Raw genomic sequence first — 26,844 nt, 5'->3', positions numbered from 1 at the left:
TGGTTACTCTGAGTGTCTTACACTAAAACAAATGGCCAGTCTTATTAAGAATGTCAATAGTTCAGAGACGTTTTATTACTCTGGCATCCAACCACAGAGGACAGTTTATTTTGGTCATAATATGCTATATTTTGTGTTAAATAAAACATGATGGAGAGACCATACACCTCTCTCAGCTATAAAGTAAATGCTTATGACTTGAGTATTAGTATGTCTTGAAATAAGATAAATAGCTACAATATAGTGAACACATCACAGCTACTCGCTGCTCTGAGCTCCAGGCCTGCCCTCTTGTATCCACACATGTGAATAAGCCTATTACAATATGCCCAGGGTTTTGAACAAGAGAACTTGCAAATTTTTGTTGTTCTGGAATGTGAAGTAAAGGAGATGATATCCAGGATTGAAAAAAAACTGGTACAGAAATCCCAAGGTGTGTGCTGGGGTGGAAGGGTAGGGACAGTGCTAGTGGTGATTTCATCTAGGTGTCAATCAACCAGTTTTCAATGACACCAATTTCAGTATGGTTAGGCTGGGAAGGTAGTCTGGGAATGAAAGTGGCTAAGAAATTTCCCACAAGCGATAATGTAGAAGAGTTGTGTATGCATAGGTATATACATTCATAAAATTGATTAGAAATAGCCTTCAAATGTATTTGCTTCAGAAACTGAAAAGCATTATTACAAACCTTTATCAAAATAGATATGGCTTTTTTTGAACATATACTATTTTGGTGCATTATTATATAGCTATCTTTTTGTAGAATAAGATATGCAAAATGAATTGTCTCAGGTTTTTGTTTTGTTTTGAGAAAGTTTCAGTTGTAGCTCTGGTTCACCTAGAAATCTGTGTAGGCGAGGCTGGACTTGAATTCACAGAGATACACCTGCCTCTGCTTCCTGCATACTAGGATTAATGCTGTGGGCCACATTCAACAGCCTTTATTGAGAATTCAGCAAAAAATTGCAATTAATATTATCTTCTAAATAAATATTATGACTTTTAAATGATTAAGCTCTTAAAATATGATTCATGAAAAAACATTTCCTTGGTATTCAATGTTTTAAAGGCTCTCACCATTTGTTAAATTTTATTCAAGTATATAATGGTCACTGGGAAAATTAAAATGCAGACTAAAAAGAAATTACTTCCCTCTAAGCAAGTGTTGTTTTTAAAAGAAATGGTGATTTAAAAGCTATGTTTGGAAACTGCCCAGCGTTATTCTCAATTAGATGAGTACCCTGCTAGTAGCATTAGTATTCTAAGTTTGTAAGATTTATGTCATGGGCTTATTTTGTGTAATACCCACACATTATAGGCATTCAAGACACTTTAACACAAATACAATTATTTAAGTAATAAGAAATTTTAGGTATGCATCTCTGTCCCTTCTAGATATTTCCCACTAAATTGAGATTCCCTGTTTATTTCCATTTAAATGTATTTCTCCACATAGCCACAGCTCTAGGCCAGACAGTTATGGCAATGATCTACAGTCTTCCAAATCTTCTCATTCAATGTTAGGTAACTATTAGAGCTAGCAACATTTTAAGGGATATTAAACTTCTTGGCTACTGGAACATCTCCAACTGAATATATGTATTAAGAAATCAAGGTGATTTATTTTTTACATATTAAATTGATTTAAAGAAATATATTTGTATTCCGTTAGAGGTCAGGAAAGCGTCTACATGGATGCATACTAGCTGGCCATGAGGGACTTATGCTGGACCTGTCTAAGTTCAACCTTGACCCTGTCAGATCTCTACACACTCAGGCCGCTGCCCCACCCACTAGCAAACACTCCTTAGCGAGCTATTTGAAAGCACAAAAGATGGAAAGCTTGACAACTGGTTCTATGCTAGGGCTGTGAAGTCATGTCCAAGCAGGCAATGATAATAATAGATGAGCACCCAGCCGTGGCCTGGCCCTGTCCAAGGAGCAAACCTGAGCTGACAGTAATTGGAGCCTGGCACTGAAACAGCCAAGGAGTCAACTCCTTGGCTTATAGATAAAAATAAACCCTCTAAAGAACTTAATAAAATGAGCTCTAGGTGGAGCAGAGGATAACGTAATAGCATTACTATTGTGTGCTTATAGTTATACGTGAATAAAATAAGCCTATGAGCATTACCATACAAACACTGTATCCGTGTCTTCTGTGGACTGCAATACACTCAAAACAGACACTAAGGAAGCCAAAAAGAAGACGGGTCCTTTCCTCTTCCTTTAGTTCTATTTTTTTTAGGGGTTCATATGTATATACTTAAATATCATTTCATCTTTGGTGGTGAGAGAGTCACAGAAACAGAGAAACTCCTCAGATGTTGTGGAAACACTTATCAGATGGCTTGATCTTCAAATATCAAGTCCCTTATTGTCTCTTTTGGCCAATGTGGACCCTGGAACCAGTACATTTCCGTTCAAATTATGTATGCTTTTCTAGAGAAATACACTATCTGAGCCCCAGGAATATGGGAGGCTTTCCAAAGAAGCAGAGACAATGAGGACTTTATTTACCAACAATGCCACCCCACCCCACCCCCTGACCCTGCCACACCACACTCTAATTTACAGCTCAGGGTACTAAGACAGAAAACAAAGGGTTTTCCCACACAGAAATAACCTTTGTGAAAAACCTGCAAACAAGATTTTAATTACACTATTTACCAATAGAGAATGCAAGCAGAAATAACCGGAAACATTTTTTGCTGTTGGTTTTTTCCCCTTTCCCCAATTTAACTGCTGAAGGCCACATCATAGCAATTTAAGTTCGTTTTGTGACAAATTATTAAGATACTTATTATAGAAAAAAATCAACCAATAATTACTGCCCTAGCACAAGTCCATTGTTTTCAGCATAAACAGAAGCTGGGGCTGACAGCTGATGTGCCAGCCCCCTGCTAACTTAGAAAACATTTGCAGAGCCCCAAGGCCTCTTGCCAGATTCAGGCATGCTGTAGTCACCCAGCTCAGCCAACAGGGCTGCACTGACCATGTTCAGGGTCCCCTACTGTGTTGGCTCTACTTTCAGGTGCTAAAAATACAGTCTGCATTATTAAGGGCTCCAATTTTACAAAAACACTGGCCTCTGAACGTCACTCTGGAACATCAATGTGGAACCCCAAGGACTTAGACTTTTAGATAAGACCCCCAAAAGTTATTGGACCCAGTGAGTTTCCACAGAATATTATGAAAGAAAGAAAATGTTTTCTTGTATTTGAGAAATCAGACCATTTATGAATACACAGCAGGATGCATAGGTCATAACCTAGATGAACATAAGGAGAATTAGTAAAGAAGCCTGAGGTTTTCCTGCAAAAAACTTCCTCCTGCCAAGTGGAAGCAAAGCCCTCAGGATCCCAAAAGAGATGAACACCACTTATTTCCTGGACTCATTTTATAACCACGTCATAGTTCCTAATTCCATTCGAGGAAACTGTGCTTTAAAGCCTGCTGCAGAGCCTTTGACAGATTTTAGTCTCTGATGTTAACTGTGGAGAGTAAAGGCTGCTTTTTGAGGTGGATCTAAAAATGCTACAAAAGATCTCTTCTTCCGAGGCACTGCTTTCGAGACAAAAAGACAGAAGGAAATCTGAAGGGATGTGCAGGCACTGATTCTTAAATACCTGTGATTCCAACTCCCCAGATAAATGGTACCTAGGATTTCCTAAGCATCTTAGCAAGATGAACTGTGATAAAGATAGCAAACAGGCACAACACATGCTGAAGACATGGGACTCGCCCAGGGGCATGTGGAAAAATGGTCCTTATTTAGAGATTCTGTCATCCTTCACTGCACATCCTAGGTTCCCAGTGGTGAAACTATTCGAACCACTACCATGATTGTGCCTAAACACTCACTGTATTCCATTGCTCAAACTGGTTGAAATCATTCATATCTTTCTCCCTTCTTGTTTTGAAAGGATGACTCTACCTGAGAAAAATCACAGCATAGTCAGAGCTAGTACGACAAAAACCCACATGATTTTACAACCTCAAATGGACCCTTATACCATCTATCAATCAACCCATTACCTGTACCTGTCCACAGCAGCCTACCCTGATCTAACCTTTCACACCAAAGAAATGGATTCTCAAGCCTCCTTATTCACAGATAAAATAATGTTATTCAACATGTGTAAACTCTTCCACATCTAACTAGAAATCACTCTCCTCTTTAGTTTGCTCCGGGAAGACAAACTGTGTTCCCTGTGTTGTTTATTCATCCCCTTCATACCCTGGGGCATTGCTACAAAAAATGTATCTATTTATACACACATCACCAACACTACCTTCTCCCTGGCTAACAGACACTTCCTGTAAAAGCAGGGAGCATCTCTCACTACTCACATTTTGGAGCAGAAGAACAAGTCTGTGTATGGCAGGAGATATGTAGAACTCCTGGCCTGTCTCCAGTATTAGCCCAATAACACCCACACCATCACCTATGACAAGCAAGCATTGTGAATAAGCACCAGGGAATATTTAAATTTGCCACATCAAAAGCAATGGCTCTATCTTGTCAGATTCCAGAGTTGTTGACAGTCTAGCTCAGACTTCCACAACCCATCCCCACTCTACTCTCTTCCATCACTATTCTCATTGCTACACCACTGATCCTGCACATTGATGCTGCATATCTGTCTTTTCTTTGGCTAAACACACACACTGCTCCAATGTCACAAAGAAGTATTTATGAATACTTACATTCAAAATGTAAGTACCGACTTACATTTTTATTGAAGGTTAAATATGTTATAAACAATAAATTTAAGCTAATATAAACAATACATATAAAACTACAATTGCAGCAAACACTTAACCACTGTAAGAAATATAAGTTTTTTTCAATTCATAAAGAAACACTAACGGATACAATAATGAACATATCTTAATGAGACAACCAGTAATACTTTGGCTAAAAATAAATAAAATAAAATAAAATAAACTTAGTATATGGTTGTAATAACAAATGTGCTATCATGTCCCATATCACAAGTCATCCTTGGGTGTTACCTTAAGGAAGGTGAAACTATCCAAGCCATTAACTGCAAAGACTCTACTACTTTCAAAACATGATCCTCCTATGTGCTTTAATTAGTTACTTTTATTTTTCAGTAAGTTTTTTTTCCTTTAGTATTTTTACTAGTCCTTCTGATGTTTTAAACAAAAATCACTTCACCTATTCAAAATGCAAGCCAATATGAATCTATTCAAGATTCCTAAAATGTGGTTGGTATTAGTTAACCAACAAGTAAAAATGAAAATATTAAGCAATCAAAAAAAATGCAGGTACGGTGGAAAGTCATTCCTCCCCAAGAAGCAACCTAGCCTAGTACACAATGGATTTTTTGTCCAAGAAGGATATGAGGAGTGTTTTTCATAGAGGTTTTAATGGAGAAAGGTTTACAGCACCCAAAACTCTAGATGGAAGCTATGCTCTCCAGGAGAGGCTTTAGGGTGATATACACCTAAGAATACAATATGAACTAATTGACATAACGAATGATGTTCCCTCTTCCAACAACAATTTATTGAAATTCTGAGTGTACATAGCAGAGTTTCTTGATTCCCTCTGAGTTGACAGTACCCATTTACCCCAATTGGAGAATAGGTAAGCCTTGTCTTGAAGGGCATAAAGTAAGCTTTATGAGACAATCATAACTGTGACAAAGAAGGAAGTGAAGAGATCGTCCTGCATCTAAAGGCACTGGATACTCCTTCTGCCTCTCCAGGGCTACTCCCACCCTTCACACACTGAATATTAGAGGAGAAAAAAGCAATTCTGCGATTTTGTGGGATCCATCAAGAGCAGCGGAATTAGGGCAGACTTTGTTTTTCAAAGACTGTATTAAGGCTGCTCATACTTCCCTAGGCTGTCCTTACAGGAAAAGGTAGTTTCCAGTCACTTTGCTATCAGTATCAGTAGCTGACAGAATTCTCTTTCCATTTCCTAAGGTAAGGCTGTGAATGACTGCTGACTTGGTGTATGTCATATATTTGAAGGGTGTTATGATCTGTCACTACACAAGAGAACTGGTATGTGCTGATAATGCATAGTTGCCATCAAAGAAATTATATACAGCCAATAAAACCTGAAAATAGAACTTTCTGAACTATCAACTTTTAAAATATACATACTTTAAGGGTTAGAGCGATGGTTCAGCAGTTAAGGGCATTGTCTGCTTTTACAGAGGTCCTGAGTACAATTCTCAGCAACCAGAGGTGGCTAATAATATGGTTATAATGTGGCCTGATGCCCTCTTCTGGTATGTAGCTATACATGCAGATAGAGCATTCACATACATAAGAAAACAAATAAAAATATTTATTTTCATTTAAATAATCATTTTAATTCATTTATATATATGTATGTGTACACACACACACACACATATCTCAACATGACTACAAGGAAAACTAACCCATCTTTCTATTGCCAGATCAAAAATGACATTGCTAAATTGCCATGATTTAGATTATAGCAAAAAAAGTTAAAGAAACTAGTTTCAAAGTATGCTAAGATAACACTATGTATACAATATTAACCTAGAGCCTCTGCAATTCAATACTGCAGTAGAAAACAATTGCTACCAAGCTTCAGATTCCAGAAGAAACGACCATGTGGGACCTGTTTGATGTGCACAGTAACCTTGCACCAAAGGTTGTTAAAATTAACTGATTCATTCCCATTAATCTATTGTAGGCATTATCTCTAATTGCCTCATTTGTGTTTAATGACATCTTGTACTCATTCTTAGTCGTTCTCTATCAGTAATAGATTCCTATCTCCTTAGCTGAGAAAATGTTAATAACAAAATATTAGTTTATGTTTAAAAGTGGTCTGCTTTCTTTTGTCTAATCTGTGACCATCTGAATTCGGAATATCATGACGTGAATATAGATGATAACCTGATTTTTTTCATCTTATTCCAGACCCTATCATGTTGTCTAATTTCAATGTAACAGATCATACATAACATCAAGATGGTACAGACCATGGAAATCAAACAGATATCTAAAAAAGACTGAAGGTCTTTTTAATTTTGTTTTTTAAATGCCTGTTGTCAGGAAAGTGTACATAGCTATAGAATATCAAATTTAATACAATGTTTGGTAAATCTATAGACTCAATGAAAACCACTGCAAATTCTTTCATAAGAATTCCCACTAAATTTTCCAACCTTCCCAATGTGACAATTTCTCTAGGGAAAAAAAAGTCCAAGAGCTTTGATGAGTCCTTCTTAGTATCAGTACTGGCAGAATTCTATTTTCAAAACACAATCACAGCATTTTCTGCAGATAGACCAGTCTCTCTTATAGGTAGCTCCAAAATCCCAGAAAAAAGATGCCATTTTGGGTCTTTGAGTATTTTTGCCATTTCTTTTAGTATTTAGAAAAAGAGTACATTCAAAGAACAGCGTACATCTGAATGTAAGCTGTGCCCTACAGCCAAATGGGAAACATCCCCATAAGATTTGAATGCCTAGGTTCTTCCATAATGTAGGCATCCTAACTCCAAAATTGACCATCAAGAACTAGACTAAATCTAGACAGCTCACTCAAGAAAGCCCAGCACCACTCCCTGTTTCTTATATTGTCCATTCCAGTTAATCTCAATGTAATTGTTTTCAATGGAGACTTTTTGCTTCCTTCATTCTTGGGACTGTGTACTTAATCTCATTCTTAATTATTTTCAATGAAACAATTAAAAAGGCAAAAAAGTAAAGAAAATAGGAATAAATAATTTTAGCTTTAATTAGTAAATTCATACAAAGGATTGTTGGAATTGAACTTAAAAAGATATCAAGGTTGTGATATATGAGGGGCCTCACTGTAGTCTCCAAGTGACACTGTGAGTTGTGGTGTTACTTAAGACACCACAGTGTCTAGAGAAGGCAGTACTCTTTTTAAGTCACATACTCTCTGGCCTTTCAGCTTTTCCTGACTCCTATTGTCTGTGTTTGGTAATGTTTAATGCATGGCTACAGTATGATAAGGTGATTAAAAACAATTACAGTCTTTCTCTGGTTATCTTGGGTCCTGCCATCTTTGGGGGGTTCACATGCCAGTGATACACACTCTCCAATTCACAAACATAGAGTACAGAAAGGCACTTTTCTTTCTCCTATCTTGCCTTCAGGTTAGTATCATTCTTTTTGGAGTAAGGAGATTTGAACCATATGATGCCATATAGTTTAAGGCCTTCAACTCATTAAGTAGCTTTATTAGCTTTGAATTCATGATCCTCTTGACTAGACCTCCCAAGTTGTGGGATTTCAGGAGTACACTGTCACATGAGACTCTTTTGACTGCAACCTATAAGCATTTGAGTTTGTCAACTTCAAGTGCAAAGATAAGGTTTAACTATTGAAATGCGAATTTCTATTACATTATGAAAATAACTGTTTCAATGTTGGTTCTATAATTTTAACTTTTTTTTTTTTTTTTTGCTAACTGCTTTCTACAGCTAGCACATTCACCCCACAGATGAAGTCCATTTCTTACAGTGAGAAAAGACATTGGGAAAGGAAATTCTGGTGTCTAAGGTCTAAGAAAACAAAGGGATGTGCACTGTAGTAGAACATACTAGAAATCTCAGAAGAATTACACTGTTTGCTGGAAATAAAACCTAGGTGACAAATCAACTTTATAAAGTATCATTGATTAGCACCAAACTTTTGAAATGTCATGATGCTTCAATGTCATTTTTTTGATGAAAAAGAATTTTGGTCTGATAGATTTTTTGTGATGATTAAAGTGTTTTAAAAATATAATCACATAGTAGCACACCTGAAACTCTTGCTTTTCATCCCAAAACAAATTAATGCCAAGAATACTACATGTGTTTTGTTGTTTATAACTCAATGCTGAAAAGCCAGTTATGGTTAGAATGCCAATGCTAAGAAAATTAGAAAGCCTGGGAACTGTGTTCGCTTACAAGCTAGGAAAATTGCACCATGGGTTCCGGTCACGTCTGGAAGCTGTGTTCACTTTACACGTGTGAAAGTAAAGCTGTAAGCAGATTTTAACCTGAAACCTGACTGCAGTACATTTCCTTAAACTCAGTCACAAAGTAAGTAGTATACGTATTACTAATAAAGACTTCACACATGGAAAAGGAAACATAAATGCATGAAATTCATTTTAATGACTGCATTTCTCTATGACAATGCATCTTCTGTCTTCTTGGGCATCAATCTTGCACATGAACTTGATATTTCAAACTACTTGCAAAAGTCTCAAGATGATGAAAAAGAGATATTTCAAGCTGGGTACCCTAGTGCCTATCTGTAATCCAAGCATTATGGAGAGAGAGGAATGACAATTATATCTGGTATTTTGATCCTTTTATTATGTTTTTATTATAAACTTCCTGAGAAATGAACACTAGAATGCTGTACAAAATTGGTATGTTTTCTATACACTACACTTTTTTTCTTCAGACCTGAAAAGACGTGGGAAGATCAGTGTTTGCAATCATCAACAAACAAATCATTTCAGGATGTTATTTAAGAAGTTTCTGTTAATTTTCATTGGAAAAAGACATAGTTGTATCCCTTCTCACTCTCAGTTACCACAGTGTGAGCCACCTCTTCCGAAGCACATTCTACACTCATGCAAGTAAGACATGTATTCCACAGAAAGCAGGCATATTCCCATTGTGAAAACAGCTTATCAAGGCCATTAACTTTCCATCAATGCAAGCAAAACATAGAATGGAACCCTATAGACATCAATACAAATACAAAGTGGATACCACTCTTCCCAACTTCTCAGAGAAAAGACGAGAAAACAGACTCTTATGTAGCATCTAACTCTAGAACATGCAGCATTGGCTGAGCATTTTGTGACCCACTGGCCAAAATTACCAGGTTGTATATTTCAGGCCAGCTCTGGTGTTCATGAATCTGGAGCTCCAGCTTTCTGTTTCCCATACAATACTGACCTTAAGACAGATGGAAGCTGTTTTGCAACAATCCTCCAGGCATATTTACAAGCAAGTGAATATCTTTTCCACCTAATTTTAAATAAATCTCTAATGCCCCAGGATCATTGAGATGCATTTCAGCTTAATGAGGTAAGTATCCACCATACAACTCCTAACAATAATGCAGCACTGAACGTTCCCACCAACTGCATACAACTGAGTGATTAAGTAGAATAAAGTATTTCATGATTCCTTTCTGAACACTAAAATCTATCCAGGAGTTTGCTTCAGTTTTATAAAATGCAAATGAAGGAAGAAAAGCAGTAAAGACAAAGAGTATATAGTCACATATGACTCTTCTTGAAAACCAAGTACGTTTTGTTTTCCACAAGTCTGTTATTTTCCAGGCGTTTTTAACAAGAGGAAAAAATAAATACATTCATTTGAAATGTGTGACATTATACACAGGAACAAAAACAGACTTTATACTAGCCGTTTGAGTTCCCTCTCAGATGCACAGCTTCAATCTGAAGGACTGAGGTTTTCGCCCCCTCCCTCCCCCACCCCGCCCCATGGAGTTGCTGCATTTCACCAGGGGGATGTAGAGTGACCAAATGAGACAACAGCACAATCTGAAATCTGCTTTTAATGAAATTATTTCAAAACGCAGAAAAGAAATAAAAAGCAAGCTGGTTCATTTCCATTTGCTTATCCTACAAAGTGCTATCAGGTGTAAAAAAGTTTACCTAAATTAGAACACAAGGCTGGATTCTTCAGTCACTTATTCTAATTAAAGACCAAGACAGTCATTACTAGACATGGTATCCAGCTAAGAGCTGGGCCTCCACCAATCATGGTAGCTGTACACAGTTGCTTCTAAATCTGTTTGTAGGATTGTCCTATTGTCTGTTTTTGTCTCCTTCCTTGCCCACTTTGATTTCTCTTCATAGAGATGTCTGCCTGCATTACTATAGTAACAGAGGAGCATCCCCTCTGCAGGAAGGAGCAGCATGAACTTCAGCCATTCTTCTGCTAAGAGTTTAGGATTCAGAGGAATATTTTGTTATAACAGTGTCACAACTACTCTGTCGGCTGCTTATAATGTTTGTGAAAGTTAATTATCTGATAAGATACACTGTGGCTATTATGGTCAGGAAAACACATGGGTATGTTTATTAATTCGAAATGTTTCATTAAATTGCTTTAACTGAAAAACTAAGCAATTATCTCTTACTAATTATTATTATACAATCGCCTGGACATCTTATCATGTCTTTTTTCTGAATGGATTCCATTTAATATTTAAGACTAAGGGCATTTTTATGTTTTAATAAGATAGACTACACGCTCCTGTGCCCTTATTTTTATACTGAAAGTCATAATTGAAAATTCAGCGTCTTACACATCAAGTGTCAACACCTGAGCAAACCACTGAACACAGAGGAACAAGTAGCTTCAAAACTGATGCTGATTCTGACCCACTGCAAGTATTTTAAGTGTGAGGTCCACACTTAACACACCATGAAACTGGAGGTTTGAACAGAAAGAGGAACAAGAGCTTTTCTTGTTGCTCTTTCGATTTCAAGAGTGTTCCTGGGATAAACCACAGAAATCTACACTAAGAAAAAAGGAAAGGCATGTAAGAGATGAAGACCATATGTTAACAATCTTAATGGCTTCCTATCACCACACTTTACAGTTACTTCTTCTGTTCTCATAAAGGCCCGCACTAAAGCAGAAACCAAAGGTTTTTCTAAAAACTACATACTTCAAAAAACTATATAAGTGTGTCCTAAGACAGATGGAGGTGAAAATACATCGTCCCTTAAGCCAAGAGGTCTGTAATCTTCTATGCAATTCATTTAGAAAATAGAGAGACAAAACTCTACAACACACTAAATTCCATTATTTCTAAACCTTAGTAGCATCCAGCAATGTGAATCCCTTGCAGATATCCAGCAAGGTGGTCTCTAGATTGCCTCTTGATTAAGTATCGCATTCCTCCCTTGCCGATACTACCCAGCAACACTATCATCTTAAACAGCTACATTTTAGAAAATTGACTTTATTGACCCCTTTTTACAGTAGAAATTTCTGAGGCTCAAAGATGCCTAGAGTTAGTCCTTATCAGCAAGTTCAAGACAGTAGGGAGTGGTGCCTGGGAGACAAATCTCAATCCCATTGTTGAAGGGTATGGGAGAATGATCCAGTGTGCTGCATCCTCCAACATGAAAAGTAGTGAAGAACGTCACAATTGGTCTGTCTGAGTCACCTCAAGGACAACTGTGGAATGTCCAAGTCAGAGAGCCTACGAAAATAAGAATCTTGGAGAAGGTAGTGTCTCTAAGGATTTCATGAATTAGACAAGACTGGATAGTGGACAAATTTTAGTCATGAGACAAGTCAGGAAAACTAATCTAGAGTCAGAATATGAATCACCTGGAACATAGATGGAACAGAAAACAAAGTCTTCATAGAATGTCACTGTCACTCACTGGTGAGGACTCAGAGCACGGTGGGGATAAATCGTTACCAGCCAGACCAGAGTTGGCAAGCCTTTGAGGTGATTTTTAGCCCTTTGTAGTAAGTGCTAAAAATGCTGAAGAAAAAAATCACAGAAAATTATGTTTTGACTTTTTTTTTTCCAAATTATCATACAACAGGTATGGCTAAATTATCCAAAGTCATTCCATTTCTGTTAAAAGGATAGTTTACTCTTCAACTCCCTTACCTTCCCTTACACCCCCGCCCCAATTTGGACAAGATGAGAAAATTTAGAAAAGACAGAGAATTCATGTGGCCACAGAGATAATCTGCTGAGGCCCTAGCCAGTAGAGGTTGGCAGGACAAAGTGCAAACAGATAGAAGGGATATAAGGAATGAGGCCTGGAAAAGGCCATTGTTCTTAACAGTGCTGGCTCCTGCTCAATTTATGGGCACAACTTTAGCTGAGTTTCTCTAAAGAAAGAAAGACTGAAAAGAAATGGGTGGTAAAGAAATGAGAAAAAAGATAAACTCTTGAAAATATGAGGACAAAGAGGCTCTGTACATGTGTTGGGTGGCAGAGAGTATTCCCTTTGCTTAGTACTGTGGCAGTGGAGATACTCTTTGATAGTCCTAGTCTTCCTGTCTAGACATGATGATAAGTACCTAGTTAAAAAAATAAATTAAAAGTAATCAAATAAAGACAATATAGTTATTAAATAATTTTAAATGGATAACAAAACTGAGCTGTGTCATTTTTCAAGGAAAAAAATATGATATAGTAGTCTTCGATTAATTTTTAAAGTTTATATGCCTGGTAATACCCCAAAGCCATGTTCACTAAGTGAATTAGACATGTTGCTAATGTGGTAGTATGTATAAATGGGCAAAGCCTGGAAAGGTGCTTCAGCAGAGGCGACAGGCAGTACTGGTAACAATCTAAACCGTTCAGTTAACATGAGCTAAGGCAATAATGCCTTACCCAAAATACATTAAAGTAGAAAACACCGAGAAAGTGGAGCAGGATCACTGGAGCAAACCACTGGATCATTTCTAAAGCCTACTCTTGAAAACAGTACCCAACAGATATTAAGTCTTGTAAGAAGACAGAAATGTCTGTATCAATAATGGAAGAGAAATTATAGGCATCTAAAAAGAGGCCTTTATTTAAAGAAGCATAAACCTAGAAAGTAACCAAGCACTAGTAAGCATGCCCTTCACAAATTACTACCCAAATTCTCACAAGGCAAGGGAATGCCTCACATGTCAAACACTCCTTGGTACACAAAATAGCACATCTCCATTTGAAGTAAGTTACCATTGAAACTACTGTCCCCCTCATAGTATCAAATAAGCCATTTATGTGGCAGTATCTTTTTGTGTTTAATATGCAAGTCTGTGGTGGTTTAAAGTCAATCTAATACCAAGGAAAACTTTAAGGTAATCTTTTTGATTGAACTTACAGCTAGGTCTTCTCATTTATATCCTTTTCTTCACTGAGACATGAACTTGATCTTATTAGTGCAGAATCTCTTTAATTAAAAGAATGGGATTTGAGTAGTTTATGCAAATAAGCACTTATCTTAGGATACCAATTTTCACATGAAAGGAAAAAGTCACCTGTGGGTTGGATATTACCTTTCTCCCCAGGAATCTTACACTATAGGTACTTGCAAAATTTGCTGTTTAATTTTTTTCATTTCAATCCTTCATTTTTGTCCAGCTGCAATCTTCCATTTTTATCAGGGTTAAAGTAGACTTCATTTTTACATAGGGAATGAGTGTGATGTCTTACACACAAGACAATACTAAATTATCCCTTCTTGTAATTCCTCGTTAATTGGCAGTTTTGCTTCCTAAAATGTTAAATATATATATATAAACTTAGAAAGTGAGTAGTCCTTAAAGAAATGTCTATTATGAATGTTCCTAAGAAAGTAATCTTTCATGTGCACCTAAAGTTATATCCTGATCTTGAAATAACACCTGCTCCAGGTGAACACAATAAAAGGCCAATAACCAGAATTAGCAAGATAAACATACTTTTATTTTACAATATGTTAATTGTATATATTTCACAGTTCTATATACCCTTAATTTTCTTGTTTTAAAATCAATTTAAAAGATCCAGGCGAATAAGGATCAGAAGTCTCTGATATTTTTCAAACATACATAATTAATAGATTTTATAAAATACTTCATTATGTATTTCTTATTAAAATTTCTTTATACATATTATAAGAAATGGTTCAAGATAATTCTTAGTACTTGTTGTGGTGGTTTGAATAAGAAATGTCCCCCACAGATGCGTGCATTTGAACATTTAGTTCCAAGTTGTTGGAGCTGCTTGGGGAGGTTAGGCAAGCTTTGGGAGGTACAGCCCTGCTAAAGGAAGTGTGTCACTGGGGGCAAACATTGATAGTTAATAGCCTACCCCACTTCCAATTTATTCTCTCTGCTTTCTGCCTGCAGTTGAAAATGTGATCTCTTAATCTTCTTGCTCCAGTGGGTTCCATGCCATTATGGACTCTCCCTCTGGAACTGTAAGCCAACGTAATATATTTTTCCATAAGTTACTTTTGACCGTTGTTGTAACACAGCAACAAAAAGTAACTATTGCAATCCGTAAGGTAAGAATTTTTCTCTTCAGTAGTACAAAATGATTTTTTCCCTGGTCTACAGTAGGTACCATCATAAAATACACTCACAGGCACACAAACAATTAAGGATACCTGAATGCAAGTGAAATGTGCTTGAAATAAGGTCCTGAGCACTTGGGATATCTTCCTTATGTCACCTACAGTTAACCTCCTAAGCTTCAGTCCTCTGCTTGAGGACAAGATTAGACTCCACTAGAAGAAAATGTAGTGTATCTTCTACTCAGTTCTGCATATGTTTTCATGCTCTGCAAGTTATTAATAACAATAGTGGAAGAATGTACTGTGTCCTGAACACAAAGACCCAGAGCTCACATGCTACTCTCTTTTGAGTCCTCCAGCAGACATCTAAAGGAACAGAGGGATGATCTGAATTTTCTCTTTATCCCACTTTAAACTCTCCTTTACATATTTTATTTATTTCTTTACTGTCCCTCTATTTGCTTTACCTTTTACATCAATGTTTCCATCCTCGATGTCAAGTAGTACCATTCATTCACTGAGGCACTAAGGCAAATTTCTGAACTCTGACACTTCAGGATACACACACACACACACACACACACACACACACACACACACACACACATATAGTGGAGGGCCAAGTATTATTAGGGGACTTCTATCAAGCACTCCTAATGCTAGTACAAATCCCAGTAACAACCCCCCCTTCGTTTTGTTAAAACCAAAATGTCTCCAAGTGTTTCCAGATACCACCTAAGAATCCTTCTAACCAATTAAGTTATCCCATTAAGTTAATCCTTCTAACCCATTAAGTTAACCTATTAAGAATCCTGCTAACCCTTTCCAAAAGTCTACAGTTAGTAGAACAGAGCCCTTCCTTCAAGCACATCACACCAGTGCAGGAAAGGCAATCAAAATGTGAACTACGTAGTGTGAAATCATGTTAAACATCACATATAAACCCTAAGCACATTTTGAATGTATGGTTTAAACATTTAGGAAGCCTGGTGTAAGTTCAAGGGAAAATAAGTAAGACGCTAATGCAGGGATTATTTGATGACTAAAGAAAAATTAGCGACTGCACTTATGAAAGCTAACCTAGACCATAACTCTTAAGTAATGCATTAACTGATTTAAGAGCAAGATGTCTTAACTTCCAATTAAAATAAATCCTCCTAGCAGCACTTTTATAATATCACTTAGCTTGTTAAAACATATAAAATGTTTGGCTCCCCTGGGCTACATGATGATTAAGATACAGTCAGAGAAAAAAAAATGTTACTGTCTTCCAAGGTCACAGTAGATTTCAAAATAAGCCAGACTTCACTATTTTCCAAGAGTTCCCTACTTCCGTCTCTAAACTAGTCAAGGTCCCCCTACTTCTGAGCTTTACTATAAATCTTTACACTGTCAGGCAGCAATTAAGTACCAGTGCTTTATTTGAAAACCTTATACATTATAGCCAAAATAACCATCGTACAAATTTCAACTTTTTTTTTTTTAACAGTTTCAGTGTGGTGGCCAGCAGACACATAAATAATCAACATTGGCCTTCCTTGCTTCCTTAAGTACTAACACAACTAGAAGTAAATGAATACACTATTTTTTTTTAAAAATGGAATCTTTATTAAATAGTACTAACATGTTTGGGCCCTGCTGTTTATTAAGCTAAGATCACATTCTAGCTCCCGAATATTCAATGAGCTTGACCCTGTATATGAGACCATCTTTTTACACAGGTGTACATGGTGATTATCTCTGCACGGACATCAGGTTTTTGTTTGTTTGTTTGTTTTTATTTTAAATGCAAAGGCTTTAGCATACATGTTCCACTTAATGTTCATTTAATAAATGTTACCTCTTTTTCAGACCATCAATGGATGAGTATCAAAATAACAAGCCACTAATGTGCAGCCCAAGTCATTCCCCTTCAAGTCTATCTTACTATATTTCCATATATCATCCAAATCTTCTCTGTATTTAACCAAAATATCAGCCATCGTGGATCCCTACATCATCCTCACTACCACTAATATTCATCCCGAAAAGTTCTGTAGCTCCATCAACATCACCAGGTGATATGCTTTAATAATGCACATTCTCATGTCATCTTCAAAATAAAAGATCTATATGCAACCTCAGTTCTATCCTTGCTGCCCTCAGGTAGTCAAAGCCCTTCTGTTCTATCAGTCAGAAAATGGTAGCTTTCCACCTATTTGTAGTATCATTTCCATTTTAACTAATTCCTCATAGGGAAGCCAAGGTAGGATTTGTAAAATGCACATCTTGTTGCTCTGTAGCTATGAGACATCTAGGAGTATAATCAAATTCCCTACTTGCATGGGAAACTCCATTCTACAAAGGCTACTGAGCAAGGTTCTCAGTGACTTGAGCCAGGTCTTTTCATCTGGTTGATCCTTTCGTGTTTTCCTTATGAACTGACACAAGTATATATATCCATTTGTTTGATTTGTTCCAGAAATATTTCTGGGACAACCAGGATGGCTCTATGGCATGTCATGTTCATTCTGTGTCTGTCTAGAATGTAGTCAGATTTCTTTTAAGCTTCCCTCAGAAGCAGTTTCACAAACTATAGACCAAAACCATCCCCATTTATTTCTTTCTGAGACCACTTGAATAAACCTTAAGGAGTTACTACTACTAGCACACCTGGCTTCCTTGTCTATCACCTCTAATTAACTTTATCAACAAACACTTGCCAGTTTTTAAATCTGGGTTTTCTTCATAATCATTGCTGTATATTTGATCCATAGTAGGAATTCAAAAATACATTTGTATTAGAAAAATTGAATGGATGGGTGGATTGATGGAGGAATAGATGGACAAATGAATGAAACAGCTTCATAGAGTGAATATATATGTGATGAGTTCAGTAATGAAAATAATCAAATGGTATGTTTCAAGAGCCCATGTACCTCATATTAGCGCAAGGATCCCATTTAGTACAAAATGAGTGATATACAACATGGCAGTGATTTGTCAGATTCAATGGAATAGATTAAAAAAATGGAATTACAAACTTCCAAAATCTGATTGCAATTCTCAAAACCACCAAGTATAATGTGCATGTAATTACAATTTTTATTCAGAAATTCAAGCTTCCCTATGGCATGTTGCATGTTACCTATGTTATTAAGACAGTGACACCAGAGGCAGTGGAGATAGCATTTGCAAGGTGAATAAGAAATGTACTTAGTTCAAAGATGGATGCTTCAGAGGGAAGAAAAATGGGCAGTTATTTTCATCAGCTAGGGATATCGTTGCCCTGTGTGCCTTCATCTCCTCTGGTCTCTGGGCTCTTTGTTGATGCTTTGTTGATGCAGGCCAAGTGTCTCTTCCTTGCTGCTTCTAATGACAGCTTCTCTGTATGACAGCTTGGGATCCTAGCAGTGAAGTGTGACAATAAAATACAGGCAAACATTTTAAACTACAGCTATATTTCTAAAAGTCCTCAACACATTAAATATTTAGAAAATGACTTCCTTCATAGGGTTTAAAGATTAAGAAAGAGCAAACAAAAGCACATCAATTCTGCCACCATTCTGCACTCATACAACTCAACCCTGATGGCACAAAGGACTCTCCAACTTCCACCAACTGTTAAAGCCTTTTCAAAACCACACTTTATTAGAGATTAGCACCTATCCCTCTATACTTATCAGTCTTGTGCTTTTTTGTTGTTATATGGCTTCCTCTTTAAAGAAAAGTTTAAAAAGCAGAATTCTTTCATTAAAATATAGGAAGCCAGACAAGCTATACTTCCTAATACCCCTCCTGCCACAGTCTATCCTTAGAAAAGAAGTTCAATGACGGCAAAAGATCCCCCTGCCAAAGTCCCTACAAACTCTTTATACAATAGTGTTGAACATCTTTAATCCATGTCTCCTTTCTACAGAATCAAGGCAGAGTATGATTGTCAAATGGATCCCAAGTCTTTGTTGAGGACAAAGTTTAGAAATGTACTTCATATTTTACAGTGGTTTCAGTGAATAGATTCTAATAGATTCTACTATTCATACCCCCCTCTCTCTCTGTCCCCCCACCCATGTGTGTGTGTGTGTGTGTGTGTGTGTGTGTGTGTTTATGTGTGTGTGTGTGCATGCGTGGCCATAAAACAGAACATCATATTTATTACTACTCCAATAAACAAATTGATTTCACATTTTGAAATCTGTTCCTTTATGAGCTTAAAGCAACAAGATAATTTACACAGCTTAACATGTTTTTATTAAAAAGCCAATAAAACACACACAGAGAGACATAGACAGTAACAAAAGGAAGTAACTCATGATACATAACAATTCAGATAAACAACTTGAAGAATATGTGAGGCAAACACATGGGAAACAAGTATGAGTTGAGCTGTCATAGGACATTAAAAAGGAGTCTGTCTACGGAGGTAAAAGCATCCATTGCTTCCCACTATGTCTGTAGAAACTATCATCATTGAATTCTATCTTTTGCATTATCTCCAAACTTAACAGATATCATTTTTTACTTAATTTCTACTTTTGGAAATATATACATTTTAACATTGTCTTATAAATTCCTATTCCTAAAATTATTTCAGTTTCTCAGCTTCCTCACAGTTACAAGAGAAAGAGGTGAGACAATATGGACACTTCTTACTTCCTTTGGCCATCTCTACTCTCTCAAAGGTTTATTTCAGCCAAGAATTCCTACCAACTCTAAGGATAAAAATGAAAGTACAATTGTCCAGATGACCACACCACATGCCTTCAGGCCTGAGCCAGTGTTCCTCCAAAATCACTAACTTCCCTTTCTGAAGAGTCACCAGTTATGTTGCTGGAAAGACATATGGTTTAAGAAATAAATATTTATAACCAATATGAAAACACAAAGTTAAAGAATATGTGGTGCCATGATGCTTTCCTCCTGTGGCCAATGGCTATGACCTGAGGAGTGGTTCAAATATTTTGCTATATACTTTCTCTTTGTTTCTTGTGAGATCATCCTCCACCAATGTTTTCCAGCTACTTCCTTAGAAAGGCTTCATCTGCTTTTACTGAGAGAACCCAGCATAACCTGTAGGTTGTATATATACATAACATGTTAGTTGTAACTGCTGATATTATATTTTATATGATTGCTTATCTATTACAGAAAAGATATGTAATTGGCCAGGAAGTAAAATAATTTCATTAAAATGCTTCATGTAATATAGTGTAGTAAGATTAAATATAATATGGAAACACTACCTGTAAACCTTAATAGAATACATAATTTGTTATATAAAACATTATAAAAATCAACTTAATTAAAGGCAAAATAAAGAAAGAAGTTAAAAAAATCCATCCTGCATTCTGTAAGCAGTATAAAGAGCTAACAGTGGAAACAGTGCTGAGGAGAATCCATGGTTTTCAATTATACCACCTGTTTCTCCTCGAAAGCTAATTAAAATACACCTTAGGAAACACAATCATCTAGATTTAATTACATCTCTTCCCTTCCTTCATTCCTAAATTAAGAAAGAAGTACATCTCCCAGGACAGACTCTCTTACCTAGCTCCTGGTGTCTGCCTCCCCTGTGATGCTTTTCTTTATGCCCTGACAGGTGACTGCCTACCTCTCCAGAGCTCCAATTATGAAATTTAAATCCACATATTTCCAGAGCCTATTGGAACCCATAGTTATTTCATATTTATATCAAACTCTAAGTTGACTTCATATACATATCCTCACATACTCTAAACAATGATATTATGTATTCATATTATATCTTCTAGAGCTCAACCTGTGGATCATGACCCCTATAGAGGTCATATATCAGATATCCTGCATATCTGATATTTATGTTACAATTAATAACACTATCAAAATTGCAGTTGTGAAGTAGCAACAAAATAATTTTGGTTGGAAGTCACTACATAAGAAAGTGCATTGAAGGGTCCCAGCATTAGGACAGTTGAGAACCACCATCCTATAGTCTATGAAATAGCAAAATATGAATACACAAAATAGAAACACACACACACATGTATTTCTAGGTCTCTCGGCTATGGAAGAAATAGCCAGGATATACAGTTATGTACCTGTTTACAAACATATTGATATTAAATTCTAAAAGTTTTAAAGAAAGTTCTCATATATGTTTCCAGGTTGGCTGAGGAGAGTCATATAAAATCATAACGTGGTGATCTATCAAGTCTGCCAATTGTCCTTCCTTTTGTTTAGCATACTATGAACAAAAGAACCTCAAGAAATTTAGAATATCCCCCAAGAATTGTCTCATGGGAGGAGAAATGGCTGAAGTCCTCCTGGGGCATCCAGAAGAAAAATTCATTTTCAATTTCCTAGATATTTTGAAGAAGCAACTTAATGCTTAGATAGGGGACTTGGACAGACTGCTTAGTTACACTTAATTATTGCCCATTGTTTAAATCCTACCCTCATTTTAGGACCCTGAAGACAGACATTATGAGTTACTGGATCTTGGGTACGTTGAATAAGTCTTGTGTTGTTTTGTTTCTTTATGAATTTGACTCCTGTAATTGCTTATCAAGGATGGGTGGCAGAACCAGGCTGCATTCATGACTTAACAGGTAGGAATGACTCATTTCTGAGGTCTTGGAAGACAATGGCAAACAAGGAGAGATACATCAAGGACGGGTCAGGAAGCAAGGCTACCTATGTTTCCTCATATCAAAGGGTTGCAATTGTTACTTTGAGGTCTTTGTCCTTTGTTTACCCCTCCTATCATTTTCCTGTGATAGTCCCTCTGCCATGTCCAGCCGGAGAAAGTCCACTAAGGCTATGTCACTGTTATTTCTTCTTTATGCAAAAATATCCTTGGTTTCTTAGATCCATCATCTCCAGATTCACTCGGTACAGATGAACTCTGAGGTCTGCAATTCTCTATTGTTAAAACCTACATATGCTAAAAACCTATATAATCACAATAAACACATACACATACATTTTTGTAAAGAACACGTTTTCTTGCAAGCATGGTAATAAATGTCTTTAATCCAAGCACTTCAGAAGTGAGGGCAGAAAGATCAAGAGTTCAAGGCTAGCCTCATCTATAGATTTGAGTTTATTCCTGCCTAGTTTAAAAAGGTCTGGCTCAAAACACAAAAGCACAATAAAAAAGCAACTTAAAGAAAGGAAGCCAGTGAACAAAACGAATTTGAGCCTTCCTTTTCCAAGGTCATAGATACATCATTATTTTAAATAGAGATACTCTAACATTCATCATTAAAGGCAGGGGGAATGTTAATCTTGTAATTGAACTGTCTATATAGGTGTCCATTGTGCATATGTGGGTGTTTTTAAGCAAAAGGGAAGTCAGATACTCCAGAGCTGAAGTTAGAAGTGCATATGAGCCACCAACATTGCTTGGAACTGAAATCTGGTTCTCTACAAGAGCATCAAGTGTTTTTCACCAGTGATCCATGTCTATCACCCATGTAACACTACAAAATCCCCATCCTTGCGTATGAATTAATTTCTCCATTAACACTATTAGTTCCAGCAAAAAAGTTAAATAACAGGCAACAGTGGCTCAGTGACCAAATCCTTCACTTAAAAATATGGAATACATTTTCTCAGTCCTTACAGTCTTATAATCCAGTTATATTCTTGTTCATTATATTGAGTGAGATAGCCCAGACAAAAATAAACACTGCATGCTCTCTCACATTTGCAGTTCCTAGCGCCAAACGTCAAACGTGAGTATATAATATAGATTAACCACAGAATCCAGGAAACTATAGAGCAACTATTTGCATTGGGACAGGTCTTGATGTGGGGATATTATGACACAGATGATCTGAAATGAGAAACAAATAAAAAAAATGACGAGGGGCTCTAACAGGAAAGCAGAGATGGGGTCCCTACAGAAAGAAATGGAGGAACAAGGGCAAGATAATACACATGTTGTTTGACAAAGCCTGAAAGAATCTATATTACATATACCTAAAAGTATAATACACATCAGTGTGCACACAAATGCACACACACATGCACACACACACCAGAGCTCAATAGAATTTATCACACATGAGCTACCAAAGGTCTCATAAGAACCACAGACTAGCAAAAATGCCAGTATTGAGCACAAGTATCCCCCTTTCAGAAGGTTTCTCATAGTTCAACTAATTCATAAAATAATATGCACGATGGGTACATGCCTTGGTTGCCTATCAGAGGTTGATGATAAGCCCTTATTGCTGAAATCACCACTTAGAACACGAAACAGAATACTGGAGTTGGATCTGATCTGAAATCCTCTTTTCAATGGGCTGTCTTACGTAGTACTAGTACTGTGCAAATTGCCATGGGAGGGGTCAGTTAATAATCCTACCCAGCAGTTAACCATGGCAACGATCAGCATGTACCAATAAAAGTATAGGAAGTGGCACTTGCACATCAATAGCAACCAACAGTCGTCTAATTGGACTTGAGTATCAGTCAACAGAAGGGAAATCATTCCAGGTATAGAAACCTAGCCAAGTTCCTGGGGATAGTGAATTCCTGTGCTTTAAATAAGAATCGACTACCACCACTGTTCTAGAATAGAGTAGCTCCTTACTGTATTTTAAATGTTATCTATATATTGACAGATAAGTATAGCTACCAGTCTTGATCATAAATGCCTCTTTGCAGCAAATGGAGACCATCATAGAATATCTCAACTGAATATAATACAGATATTAAGAGAGTGTTAGCCCAGCCCTGATGGGTTCTTTTATACCATAACTTCTGCAACTGTGGTTTGGGAACATTGCAGAAGAGGGGGCAGAAAGACTGTAAGCCTGAGAACACCAGGAAGTCTTCTGTGAAACAGGAGCTCCTAGAAATCGCTGCAGAAACAAGATGGGAACGATGCCAATATCAACAGACATGCTAATACAGATGCCAATATCAACAGACATGCTAATACAGAGCAGGTCAAATTTCAGGAGTTTCACTCTTCAACAATAAACTACAGAAAAATAATGATGAGAGAGAGATAGTTAGAGATAGAGATAGAGATAGAGATAGAGATAGAGATAGAGATAGAGATATATAGAGAGAATTCACCTCTCCCAGGAATGAGCTACATATTGTTTGTCAGGTAGAAAATGGTCAACCCTGAAACTATACACCATAAACATCAAAAATGGACTTGGCGGATCAAATTCATATATTTGTGCACATATATACATAGAGTTTGTCAATTTATGGGTGGTGTGGGAATAATTGTAAGGAAGAGACTTGAGAGGAGCTAATGTAGGAAAAATAAGAGGGTAAGTGATGTAATTTTATTTTAATCAAATGTGTATAGATTTTAAAAATTAAATTAAAAGTGCTGAATAAATGGTCTGGTCCCTACAAACAAGGTGACAAACAAAGACCTCCAAAAAGTCCAGGGAGTATTTCACACAAAGCATGGAAGGCTATAACAAACATCTCTGTAAACAAACAAAAACAAAAATCTGTAAATAACAAAAATCTCTGTAAATAAAAGAGATGTGTTTCATGTTACAAGTCTGGCATGTTCAGTGGGACAGCAGAAGAGCAGAAGGCCACAATCAATTGCTATGAGCTACCACAATGTCACCAACACTACTGAAAATGCATTGTGTATTAGACAAACAACACAGATATTCTAACAAAAGTGAGGCAGAAGTCAGACTGCAAACTTACTTATTAAAGCCCTTTCCATGATTCCTCGACTCCTGCCAGGATGTGTGCTCTCAGCCAGACAAACAAAAACTAACAACAGGAGTTCCCAAGAGGAAGCCTGAAGTTGGACTTAAATAATTAACATGTCATCTCTCCTTGACTGACACCTGTGGAGATGCCTTTGTGGACATCTGAGCCAAGTGTTGCCCTCCTCATAGGAACTGACTGGGGAAGCACTTCCCTATTAAAACATTGGACAGTACAGCACATTTGAGAGTCTACCATGGGAGAGAGTTGCCTGTGTAGTTTGTAGTAAATGTCAGAGGTTTCTAAGACTTGATTACAGATATTCTTTTTACAGTTCCAGTCCAAGAAGCAGACAGACTTTGACTTAGGCCTACAGCATGTTGTTGAGGTTGGTTTTGTAAGGGAATTTTTAATATTGCTCTCAGCATTTGTGTGTTTTTATGAGTCTAGACTTTGATTCACAGATGCTTAATTCCATATTCTGAAATATATATTCCCGCCCTGGTCACTGTATTTGTGTAATGTGTCTCATATTTATAGTAACTGCAAGATTCCCTACATGATAAGCTCAGTGTCAAAAACCCAGTTTTTTACAAAATAAAATATTTGCCTAAGTCAAGACTGTGCCTGTACATTATCATTTCTCTTCATAACCTTCTGGTTATGTAGCCTTGCTTTACAAATGAGGACTGAGTGGCATAAGAATATTACTAATGATCCAATGTGACACAGCCAAGGAGTGAACCAAAATAGGAACCCAGAAAAAGTCAGAATGAAGATCCCAGCAGAAACATTTGGATCAGTAAAATTACTGTCACCAACTTACCTTCTCAAGTAACAAGCTGAAGGCAGAACCATATGATCCAGACTGCCTTAGTTATTCCTAAGTGTGTTGAGGCAAAACAATACAGTAGTATGGGGCACTTTGAGAGCTGATAAATAGAAACCCTATTTGGGAAGAAGATATGTCTTCAGGATAACATTAAAAGTGCTTACTTTGTTTGGATTTTAAGGGATACAAAATATATTTTGAGAAAAGTACTCTCATGAATTATAATTTCATTCATTCATTTTACAATGACTGTTTTAATTCAAAGAATTTTATCGCTCTCTATGGGTATATGATTAATATACATGTCCTCAGACACTATTCATAAGCGTCACTATGGGAAAAACAGAGAAAACCAAAGCTGCTTTCTTCACTTTAAAGTTGTTTTGAGTAAATCTCTGTACCTTGAATGGTGCTCTTCTGGGGAAGGACCACTCTTGCATCAGGAGCTGAATGCCAGGATGCCCTCTGTCCTCACACTTTCAAGGGCAAAAGCATCACATTGTTAGTCTGGTGGACTGAGCTTGTAAAAAGCCATCCTTATATTCCAAGCCTTCAAGAGAAAGCTTTTCTTTGGCAGTGAATGAAAACAAAGACAAAAGATGAAAGGAATCATGTTTTAAAGAAAACAAAAAGGCCTGTACAAAAAGGTGTACAAATGTGGAAAGCAGAAAAAAGGTACATTATACTTGGAAAGAGACTAGGGACATAGGAAGGCCCAATGGCCCAAGAGTTTTTCATTATGAATTTAGAAAAATTTGAGGGAAAAATACATTTGAAGGTTCTCTGGAAAAAAAAATGACAGCCAGGAACTGAAAATCCATTCAGTCATAATGTTGCCACTTTGTTCAGGTTCCAGAATGCCCCTGGGCAAACTCTGCATGTAAAACAGATAGGGTGTGATGTGTCTCTCTCAAAGCAGCAGACATAGCAGAAACAACTGAAGACCAGCCAATTCTTTCGTTTAAAATGATATCAATCTCCTAGAGGGTCTAAATTTACCATAAATGGATTGTTTTAAAACTGACTAGAGACCTGTATAAATAACATCACCAACCAACAGAGGTGTCAAAGAATGCCATGTCATGCCATGGCCATGCAAGAGGAACTAGTCAACACATATGAGCACAACAGTATCACATCTTCATCTTTAGACTAAAATCTCTGCCCATACAATATCCAGTACCAGAGGATACTTTGTAGTTTGTTTGTTTTTTTTTTTTCAATAAAATACCAACAGCATCATGCTCGTGTGTGTGTGTGTGTGTGTGTGTGTGTGTGTGTGTGTGTGTGTGTGT

At 36.9% G+C, this 26,844-nt stretch overlaps 1 protein-coding gene across 1 annotated transcript in view; it reads right to left on the bottom strand.

Annotated features, from left to right (window-relative positions):
* The window catches only part of LOC114639452 (receptor-type tyrosine-protein phosphatase delta-like), a 299,955-nt gene that overhangs the window by 135,379 nt on the left and 137,732 nt on the right, over positions 1 to 26,844 (bottom strand). The gene's annotated exons all lie outside the window — the stretch shown is intronic.

Source organism: Grammomys surdaster, unplaced genomic scaffold, assembly GCF_004785775.1.
Source record: "Grammomys surdaster isolate TR1022 unplaced genomic scaffold, NIH_TR_1.0 125708, whole genome shotgun sequence".
Classification (NCBI taxonomy): domain Eukaryota; kingdom Metazoa; phylum Chordata; class Mammalia; order Rodentia; family Muridae; genus Grammomys; species Grammomys surdaster.
This window is presented reverse-complemented; position numbering and strand designations above follow the sequence as displayed.